The sequence below is a fragment of the Ascidiella aspersa genome, chromosome 4, assembly GCF_963924565.1.
Source record: "Ascidiella aspersa chromosome 4, kaAscAspe10.2, whole genome shotgun sequence".
In the NCBI taxonomy this organism is placed as follows: domain Eukaryota; kingdom Metazoa; phylum Chordata; class Ascidiacea; order Phlebobranchia; family Ascidiidae; genus Ascidiella; species Ascidiella aspersa.
In genome coordinates, this window is record NC_139450.1 from 22,236,675 (window position 1) to 22,246,696 (window position 10,022).

Here is a 10,022-nt window from a genome sequence, read left to right on the forward strand (position 1 = left end):
CCTTGCGAGCGATCCTAGCGATCCTAGCGAGCGATCCTTGCGATCCTTGCGAGCATCCTAGCGATCCTAGCGAGCGATCCTTGCGATCCTTGCGAGCGATCCTAGCGATCCTTGCGATCCTTGCGATCCTCGCGATCCTTGCGATCCTTGCGAGCGATCCTAGTGTTACGTGCTTAATTAGCACTACAAAATTATCACCGGTTGCTAATTACGCCGACTGTAAATTCTAACATTCATTATTAATTTTGCGCCTTTGTTCTAATGTAGGGCTAGGAATTAGGTTTTCGCATTTCGAGACATGTATAATTGTATATTAACGTAATATTCTTGTGCGCTGTGGTGTTCGCCGTTAATTGAACTTTAGACATGTTTTTTCCTGTATCCAAACATTTCTGCAAATCTCACGATTATTTATCGCTTGTTTTCCGGCGCGGTTTAACTTCTCACTAAAAGGTCCGCCCAATGTTATCTTTCCACGAAACGGCCGCCCTGTAAGGCAGGCCTGGGGTTTCCGGGAGCGCGTCGGTTCCCGTGAAAAGGAGTTTTGTTTTAGCGTATATTACGAGCGGCTCACCGCCTACAGCGGAGAGAGACGTCTGGGTGTAGCCTTGTGAAATTAGCGAGTAAAACTTTAAGTTTCATTATGCTCTGTCTGTCGCTTTTGTAAGTAATTGTGTGTGTCTAAGTGTCATTATTGTTTGTGGTGTGGTAATTTTCTACTCTTGTAACCAATACATCTGTACATTGGGTTTTCTTGTTGTGGTCTTTAATATAAGTTCTCTTTGGTAGGTTATTTATTGCCTGAAAATAAGAACTCACAGCGACTTTACAGGAGGCCTAGGTAATTTTCTAGAATTACTAGTAAAGTCGTAACACCTAGCAAACGATCCTTGCGAGCGATCCTTGAGAGCGATCCTGGCGAGCGATCCTTGCCATCCTTGCGAGCGATCCTAGCGATCCTAGCGAGCGATCCTAGCCATCCTAGCGAGCAATCCTTGCGATCCTTGCGATCCTTGCGATCCTGTAAACTTTAGATGTACCGATCCATAATACAAAATCTCTGCAAATAATTACTATTTTCCACACAGCAGCAACTCTGTTGTATTACAAATAGAAAAACAATCATACTAAGGAAAACAAAGTCAAATGACATTTAAACAAGAAAATAAAAGGTAAATTGGTAAAAAGTTTTATGTTGCATTTTCTATAAAGTACCCTTATTGAATGTTGAAAATAAATAAAAATTTAATAATAATGTTAACAAAAATGCTATCTATGCTTATGATATAAAATGTGGCCGACTGGTTTAAATGAGTCCTAGTAGATAACGTTAATTTTAGTAGGCTAGCTAGCAAACATCGCATTCAAAAGTTAAGCCGCGAACTACAACTGCACTGTTTTGTTTTTACTTTTTACGGAAACTTAACTTAATAAAAACAGCTATTCCGAACAAACAATTAAGGAACTTGTGTAACTTATGCTCTTTTTAAATGTAGCGTTCCTGGAATGCACAACTCCTCGTAGAAAGGATACAAACCTAAACAACGTTGCAACTAAAATATCGCTATTCAAACTTGAGTGTACTGTAGATCAGTGCTCCGCAACCGGTGTGCTGCGACGTTCCCGTATGTGTGTTACTTGCGTTTTTTAATTGTACTTTGTACAGCAGATTATAACAAAAATGATGCATCAAGGCAGACATTATAACTTTATGCAATAATCAATGTAAATTTTCCTTAATATATAAAACTATGACCTATGTTACGTTCAATCGCCGGAAGTCAAATTTCAAAACATATTTTTTTAACTAACTCAATAACAGGAGTATAAATTTTAAAATAAATTCACCGTAAATTCAGAAGATAAAAGAATGTAAAACGTCAAATTTTTGGCGCCTTCGGCGCGTTAATCGTAAATTGCACATTATTCTCTGAGCAGCCAGCTATTATGCTTTTGTTGTCTATTCTCAATCGTCATATATTTCGTAGGTGTGCCGCCAATTTTGTTTTCCGGTGTGGGTGTGCCGCAAGTGAAAAAAGGTTGCGGAGCACTGTTGTAGATTATGTTAAATTACATGGCTATCGAAACACAAGCGTGCATGGTATATAACGTTTGTTAACTTGAAATATATTTACCTTTGTACAAGAAGGCATCTACCCTCGAAGAGTGTGATAACCACCATCACACTGACCAACAACATAGCGATGTTAAAATCCGGTTTGGTCTTTAGTTTTTCCAATGAGTCCGGGACCATTGAATAGAAACATTTCTGCAAGCCTGGAAATCATTCGCAGGCTGCTCTAGTTCGAACGTAATGCCGAACAACCCAATAAAGGGCGCAAACAGTTTCGAGACGATTCGAATAAAGAACATAGCTTTCGCTTCTGCCATAAATTTCTGTCGTTCCCGACAAAAGACATTGAACAAAGTCAAAATCAAATATGTAAAAAAAAAACCTTGCCTTGGCGAAAAGCCATTATTTCAAGTCGTTTGTGACGTAACAGAATATTTGAGAAACTACTGAATTTGGCAAACTCTTCAGAAATTTCAGTCAAATCTTTTACAAATACTGCATGAACACAACAATTAAATTAAGGAAATAACACAACTAGTTTATTTTTTTTGGTAATTTAGGGTATTGTGCGTAGCAAGAACAAAAGCAGGCACACGGAAGAAAAGGAGCAATGTATCAAAATATTGACACTCTGTTTTAAAAGTTGTCATATTATATTTTGTTTAGTTTGTTGTTGTTTCGTAGTTAACAACGACTGGTTAAGCATATCAAAAAGTAACCAAAGCCTCAAAAGTGGTCCGCTAAATTTGTTACTTAATAAATAGTAGGTAGGACAACATTTTTTTTTGCTTGTAAACATTTGCTCGACTATTGCTCTATGTAAGAGACAGGAAAAACAGTTTGGACCAGTGTTTCAAAGTTGGCGATATTAGCCTCTTGGAGGGCTAAAAAAATAGAACGGGGCTCGTTTCCGAAGGATATAGGGGAACCATAGCACATTCTCTAATTCAGGGTCGGTGTGCCAACATCACAAAAATCTAAATTTGCTTAAAATGGCGACTTTGAAATGCGCAAGACAGTCACAGACCACCTTTTAGGAAACTGCTTTAGTTAAAAAAAATGCCGTTGTTACACAAATATCGGGTATTAGAGCTGACAGCGAACAGCGAGGAACACTATAGCTGCGCCAAACTTCGAAAATACGCACTTGCTAATCAGCCAACCCGAAGTTCCGAACGAATAACCAAAGAGAAAAAAATATCCTGCGTTTACGGTTGACCAAACAAAACAAAACGTTTTGCGTTTTATTGTGGTTTCGCATTAGCTTTCACCTAATTACATTAAAATAGGGCTACCATATTTTCAGCACCCAAAAAAGGACACTTTTTTGCCGGCAAGTAAAACACAATCAGAATTGTTACGTTTGAGTTTAATGATGTTTTATGCTGATTTTCCGAATGTTTGGTTGTTTTTGGATCTTAGGATTAATTTTCGATAGGAAATTTGGTGTTGCTAGCCGACTCGAGCGCAAATATTGATCTATTTGTTGCGAGCGCGATGGTTTGCTTTTGGCGGCTACGAAGAGAGTTATAGTTGACAAATTAAAATCCTGCGTTTTAAAGTGAATAATCACACACCTTGGCTTTATTAAAGGGCCTTTTTACATGTGTGGCGCAATGTTAGCAATAGCAATCAAGAAGGTAGGGCTGGTAGGGCAATTTATTGGAAAAGTTTTTTTAAACCAGCAATTCAGCATGTTTCATGGCTACTTGTTTTGGAAGTAAATACAAGGTCTCGCTTAAAAGTTTTGTTGAAAGTATAAGCAACTAACTCGAAATGCGAAAAAAGAGGACATTTGGGCATTTTTGAGCGTCCTCGAAGGACCATTCACTTTTCTTGAGAAAAGAAATCCTCCTAACAGGACACAATATGGTAGGCCACATTAAATACATTGCCGCTTCGGACAGTTTGTAAATCCTAACAAAAACGAACAAAAAACGATAATATCACTTGAAAAAAAATACATACATGAAAAATTCAAAATCATTTACTGCAAAATAACACAAACATAATATAAAAACATGTAATAAATGTAATTAAGTGTAATAGACTCATAGTGTATGGGAGATGTGGGAGTGGGTCACTTTTGAGGTTTTTGCATCTGCAGGTTTTATTTGCGTCGTAAAATAGGATTTAGAGGTCGCAACGTGAAGTTTAATCTACCCTTCAACATACCACAGCATGTAACTCAAAATGTAAGAAGAGAAAAGTTGAATAAATGCATCTACTTTTTAATGTAACAAATCAGTCATTTTAAATTAAACTAACTTAGTTAGTCATTGCAAAGCTCTTTTGTGGACTCCGTCGAGGTATTTTTTGTATTCGACTCTGTTTTGTCACAACATTTGCCGAGATGATTCCTAGATTTTTATTTTAATAATACGTTACTATTATTTGCCAAATACGCTGTGCATAACCTATAGCTGAATATTGGCCTAAAAGTTGACTTGAGTAACCCCGTAGCATACCTTGAGCGTTTCAGGATGGAATGTTTTTGCAAACTTTTTAAGGAAAGGGGGAAATCTCTGCACCAGGCATTACAAGCAAGTTAGTTGCTTGCCCAACAGCGTTTGACGGAAACTTAAAGATTAGGCAAAGGTTATCGTCAAGTAATTGGCTGCCCGAAAAAACGCTGACGCCGCACCACATGGCTACATATATAAAGTAGCACAGTAATTGTTTCGCCACAGCGACAGGCCTTTATTCAATCTTGCCACCCGCAAACGTACGGTTAGGAGTAAAACTTCGCGATGAAACGTAATAAAAGGATACAATATTCTACTTTAAACATCCTACTGGCAAGTAAATGAAAGAACGTTCATAATTAAAATCATAAATTTAAGTTAACAGGCAGATTTTATAAATAAAGACACTTGTGTATAGTTGGGTTTTGCAAACTACAACCTAGCTAGAGAGTTATGCCCGTGGCCCCCCGAGAGGACGACGGCCACGGTTGAGAAACCCTGTTCTAGATTCTAGAACAAAATACAAATTCTATTAGATGACATAATTTTACTTTTTTGCCTCAAAAATCGTTTTATTATCTCAAATCTTCAAATATCTATTTTAAATGGAAAGAGGAAAAAAGCTTCCCAATCACTGGTCCCTATGTTCCACTGGTCCCAATGTAGCCCATATTTGAAATTACATATTCCTTGATGCCTTACAGCTAGCATACGTATAGGTTGGTTCACACTAGACCAGGGGTTCTTAACCTTTTTTTCTCTTATTACCTATTTCTGTCCAGATCAAAGTCCCATTACCCAAAATCTAATTTTATCCACTTGGCTATTTTACCATAGTAAAAATATAAAACAGCGTTATTCAACAAATTATAGCTCGCTCGTCTGAACACTAACTTTAAACGCACAGTTATAGCTACTGTATACTACACCAAACAACTCCACTAAGAATACCTTTAAAAATAAACACTAAAAACAAACTGAATTTAAAAAAATAGCTAGGCTAGCCGTTAGCGCAGGGGCGGGCAACTTCTCCGGTCGGCGGGCCAGATATGGCCAAATGAAATACTTGGCGGGCCGGATTAAGTACTGTCAAAGCTTGCATGTTTTGTCGCATAATAGCGACTAACGTTGTACTCGTTAAACACGACAACACTTTTTGCCGACTTAAAGAATAAACTAAGTACAACTTTATAAACCGAAAATCGGTTTGTTTAGATGTTATGAGATAAATAATTACACGTTGGGTAAAAATTTGTCAAAATTATTTCAAGTCAAAAACAATTAAAAATGCACATAAATCGTTTACAAAATTAAAAAAAATATTGTCAGCTTTTTTATAATCGACGTTATGTTAAAATGTTATTAAAAAAAGTTTTTTTTTTCGTTTATAGTGATATTCAACGACATTTTAATTGTGTTATATATACGCGAGCTTCCAGAATTAACCACGCTGTCCAAGTTTATCGCATTAGGCTCAGCTTCGTTTTTGCATTATACAGTTGTTTATTTCTGATTTGGACATTAGCTGTCTTTTTTCTCTTGACAACATTTTCTAAAATAACCAGCGTCTTGGTTTTCTTCGGCAATTTATAGTTATTTGACTTTTTGAAATGACAAAAATATCAACTAAGGATTTCAATAATTTTGCATAAACCCGAAAAAATAGCTGATTTGTGTTCGACCGATAGTTAGTAAAAACACCGGAATCATTTGTTTTTCACCATTCCGATTTTGTTATTCAGAAGAAAATACTGATTCTTGCCGATTTGAGTGAAAAAGTACTAGGGCATTCAATCCTTGTTAAATTCGCGACACTCCTTCTCAAACTTACGTTTTTGGGCAAATCCATGGGAAAATATTCCTTGTAAATTCTAAATATAATTTCAACCCAAAAAAAAAGAATCTAAAAACACAAGAAAACAAAGAGCCAAAGAATAACTAACAATCTCTATAAATTGACGTACTAAGCATTATCATGTAACACCAGAAAGTGTCTGCGGGCCGCTCAAAATCTCGTCGCGGGCCGGACTGCTAGGTATTTTTATTAAGCAGGGGTCCACGGGGGCTAAGAGCCTTTATAAGGGGGGCACGAAGCATAAAAGGTTGGGAACAACTGTCCTATACGATCTTTAGAAAAAAAATGTGATATTTTTCGTCAAGTTTTCTATTGAAAAATACTTCTATTTGATGAGCTCAACCTAAAGCGTGGTGTTTCTTAGCCTTTTTGCTGTCTGCTAAAAGTAATAAAGCGGGGCTTTGCTAACTTAATCCACTTCACTGAACTGTTTGAGCGACCAATAGTATCCAATACTTTAAATTTAAGTACGAGCCATTTTCTTTGTGTTGCTTGCAATTTTCCCAAATGTGTAAAATATTGGGGCTCTTGCAGTTTTATATGTAGAAAGTAAAGCAAAAAAATAAAAATCTTCAAATACCGCATATCACATTATTTGGGTTAAGGTACTGGTTCGAGTTTGGGTGGCTCAAGCAATATTATATTTGTTATTAATAAAAGATTCAGAGGGTGGTATTCATAAAGTCGGCTCAGGATCAATCTCGGATCTCGGATCACTCAATCCTGAACCGCCGATCAATCCGCCATTGGTATTCAGAAAGGTGGATTACGCAATCCATGAATCGTGATCGCGGATCACCGATCAGTTGCGGTGATCGGTGGATTCTATTGAAAGATCGCCGGATTTTAACGAAAATATTGCGGATCATAACAAATTTTGTTCGCTTTAGCGAATTTGATTTTGTTCTCCCTGTCAGTTCAAGGTCGTTCTGCCCAATTTTTTTTTTTATAACTATATTAAGGTTAGACATCAGCAGAAGGGATTTAAAAATACTTTTTTATAGTTTTGGCCGACCTGTTAAGAAGAGACGGACGCTGGTTTAGAATCCTACCACAACGGACATTATTTGAAAAATTGGGTTAGGGTGCGGGGCGGGTGAGTTCAGTATATTATTTTAAAATGATAATACTTGACCCACCCACACCCAAACGCTTATCTGCACCCTAACCCAAACATTGTGCGTTGATTTAATTTTTGTTTGAACGCCCTGTGGCACTGGTCTGGAATCCTACCACAAGATTATATCAACGCACAATATTTGGGTTGGGGTGCGAGTTAACGTTTGGGTGTGGGTGGGTCAAGTATTATTATATTAATTATTTAATAATAATACTTGACCCAACCTAACCCAAAATGCTGACCCCCACCCTAACCCAAATAATGTGCGTTGTGGTTGGATTGTAGACCAGCTTTTTTTATTTCTTTAAGTTGTAATTGTTTTCATGATTTAAGCCTTACACCAATGAATACAGTTTTATCTATAACTTAACTACCTAAATTATATTTTAGCAATGGTTGAGCTTTTTTTACTTTCATACAGTTTAACGGTCACATTTTTTTTACAGTTTAAAAGTCACACTTTCTTACAGATTTAACCTAAAAATGTCAGTATCTAAAAGCGAGTCTCTCTGCGACAGAGAAAAAGAAACCTTTTTGGAACTACTGAAGACCTCGTCATATTTAAATATTATATAGTGTAAAAAAACGATGCTTTCAGCAATTTAAAAAAGAAGGCTTCTTGAGATAAATTGACTGTTGATTTTAATAGAAATTTGGCGTCTCAAAAGACAACCAAGCAACTTCAGGTTCTTTGGAAGAACATGAAGTCAAGGGCTAAAAAGGATGTAGCAGAGCATAAGTTGGCTGTGCTTGCTACCGGTGGAGGTCCACCACCATAACCAGTGAAAGAATCCTCAAACACCATTGCTGGTATGGATCATTATGTTGGGATAAAGCAACTTATATCTACCATAATATATATGAATGCGAAACTATATTGTTAAAAATGTGTATCTGATCGAAAAGTGTGGATTAAAATATATGACCTAATTAAATATTTTTTTTATAACCAGTAATTAATTTAATAAATATGTATTTTAGAAATGTTACCATTCCAATTTCAACCATTGGTAAACATATATGACTCCGACAATGTGGTTGTGGTTGATGAAATAAACCCAGCATTTGAAATACTAAATGATGACATTTCATTAGCAGGTAATTATTTAAATATCAATTTGATGTTAAATATAGTATCTGTTATAATAATCTAGAGATGTGTCAAATTTTAATCCATGTACAACTTGCTGTTGTTTTGTTAGAAACAAGAATGTACCCAACTACTTCAACACCAGAAAGTAAATTTTGTTTTTGTTATTTCCAAAAATAGATGTTTCTCAAATTGCTTACAACACTTTAACAGCCAAATTATTTTATTTAAGGAAACAATTCATTGTCATCTCAATTTAGTGAAAGCAAGATATCCAAACCGACAGAAAGAAATGAGAATAGAAAGCGAAAGATAGACCAAGAATGCTATAGTAATTTAAAAAAGAATATTTTAAAAAGAGAACTACAGATGAGGGAAGAAGAGCATATATGGAGGAAGAAAGAATTTGAGATGAAAAAAGAAAGACATGCATTAAAAATGGAAATATTACTAATAAAAAAAAGCAAATTATTGTAAATAAGTGTGTATGGCTGTATATGTCTTTATGTAGGTAAATAGACTCAAAGTTGACTAATGCTATCTAACGTAGTGCTGAGGTGGATAAATAACAATGAATAAAGCAGTCAGGGCAGAAAATAGTTACATTGAAGGTAATATGCTTAAAAAACTTAAGGTTTCTAGTCTGTTTTGTGATGACTAAAATTGTTTTTGGTTCACCTTAATAAAGACTTATTCTAAATTGTCAGTCTGCTTTTTGCTAAATAATATTTATTTTTTGTGCATATAATCTAGGAAAATATTTCTCTTATTACTATTCATTTCTAAAAACATTTCCAGCTGCACTGTCTGTCTTGATGACAACTGTTGTATCTTGTTCCTAAACAACTTCTTCATTAAGGATATCATTGTGCTAATTGCTATAATAACCGCCAGAGATGTATCTAACTTAATTCTTAAAGTACACCGAAAAGCCATCGCAGACTCGCCGAATCTGTCGATCTATGATGCAAGCAGAGCAAGCCAGAAAAACAACTGGCCTGCAGTGAGGTTCGAACTCACGACCTCCGGTCAAACCGGGACCGTCGCTCTGCCAACTGAGCTATGCAGGCTCAGAGAGGAGCGAGTCGAGAAACAACCATGCGCCAATACTTGCACATTTTGTTAGTACAAGCAACTTCACACTGGGGGATCATCAGTCCGTATCAATCAATGAAAGACACACACAAACATATGTGTTTATTAACATCTGTGATCTAGCCCCTCGGAAGTTGCTTTATGACCAACGATTACGGCTTCCGTATCAATAGTACACCGAAAAGCCATCGCAGACTCGCCGAATCTGTCGATCTATGATGCAAGCAGAGCAAGCCAGAAAAACAACTGGCCTGCAGTGAGGTTCGAACTCACGACCTCCGGTCAAGCCGGGACCGTCGCTCTACCAACTGAGCTATGCAGGC

At 36.5% G+C, this 10,022-nt stretch overlaps 2 non-coding genes across 2 annotated transcripts; both read right to left on the reverse strand.

The window, feature by feature from the left end:
* Positions 1 to 9,599: 9,599 nt before the first annotated feature.
* Positions 9,600 to 9,674, reverse strand: Trnat-ggu (transfer RNA threonine (anticodon GGU)). Its single transcript has one exon. It is a non-coding gene; the product is annotated as a tRNA-Thr (tRNA).
* Positions 9,675 to 9,947: 273 nt separating this feature from the next.
* On the reverse strand, positions 9,948 to 10,022 carry Trnaa-ggc (transfer RNA alanine (anticodon GGC)). Its single transcript has one exon. It is a non-coding gene; the product is annotated as a tRNA-Ala (tRNA).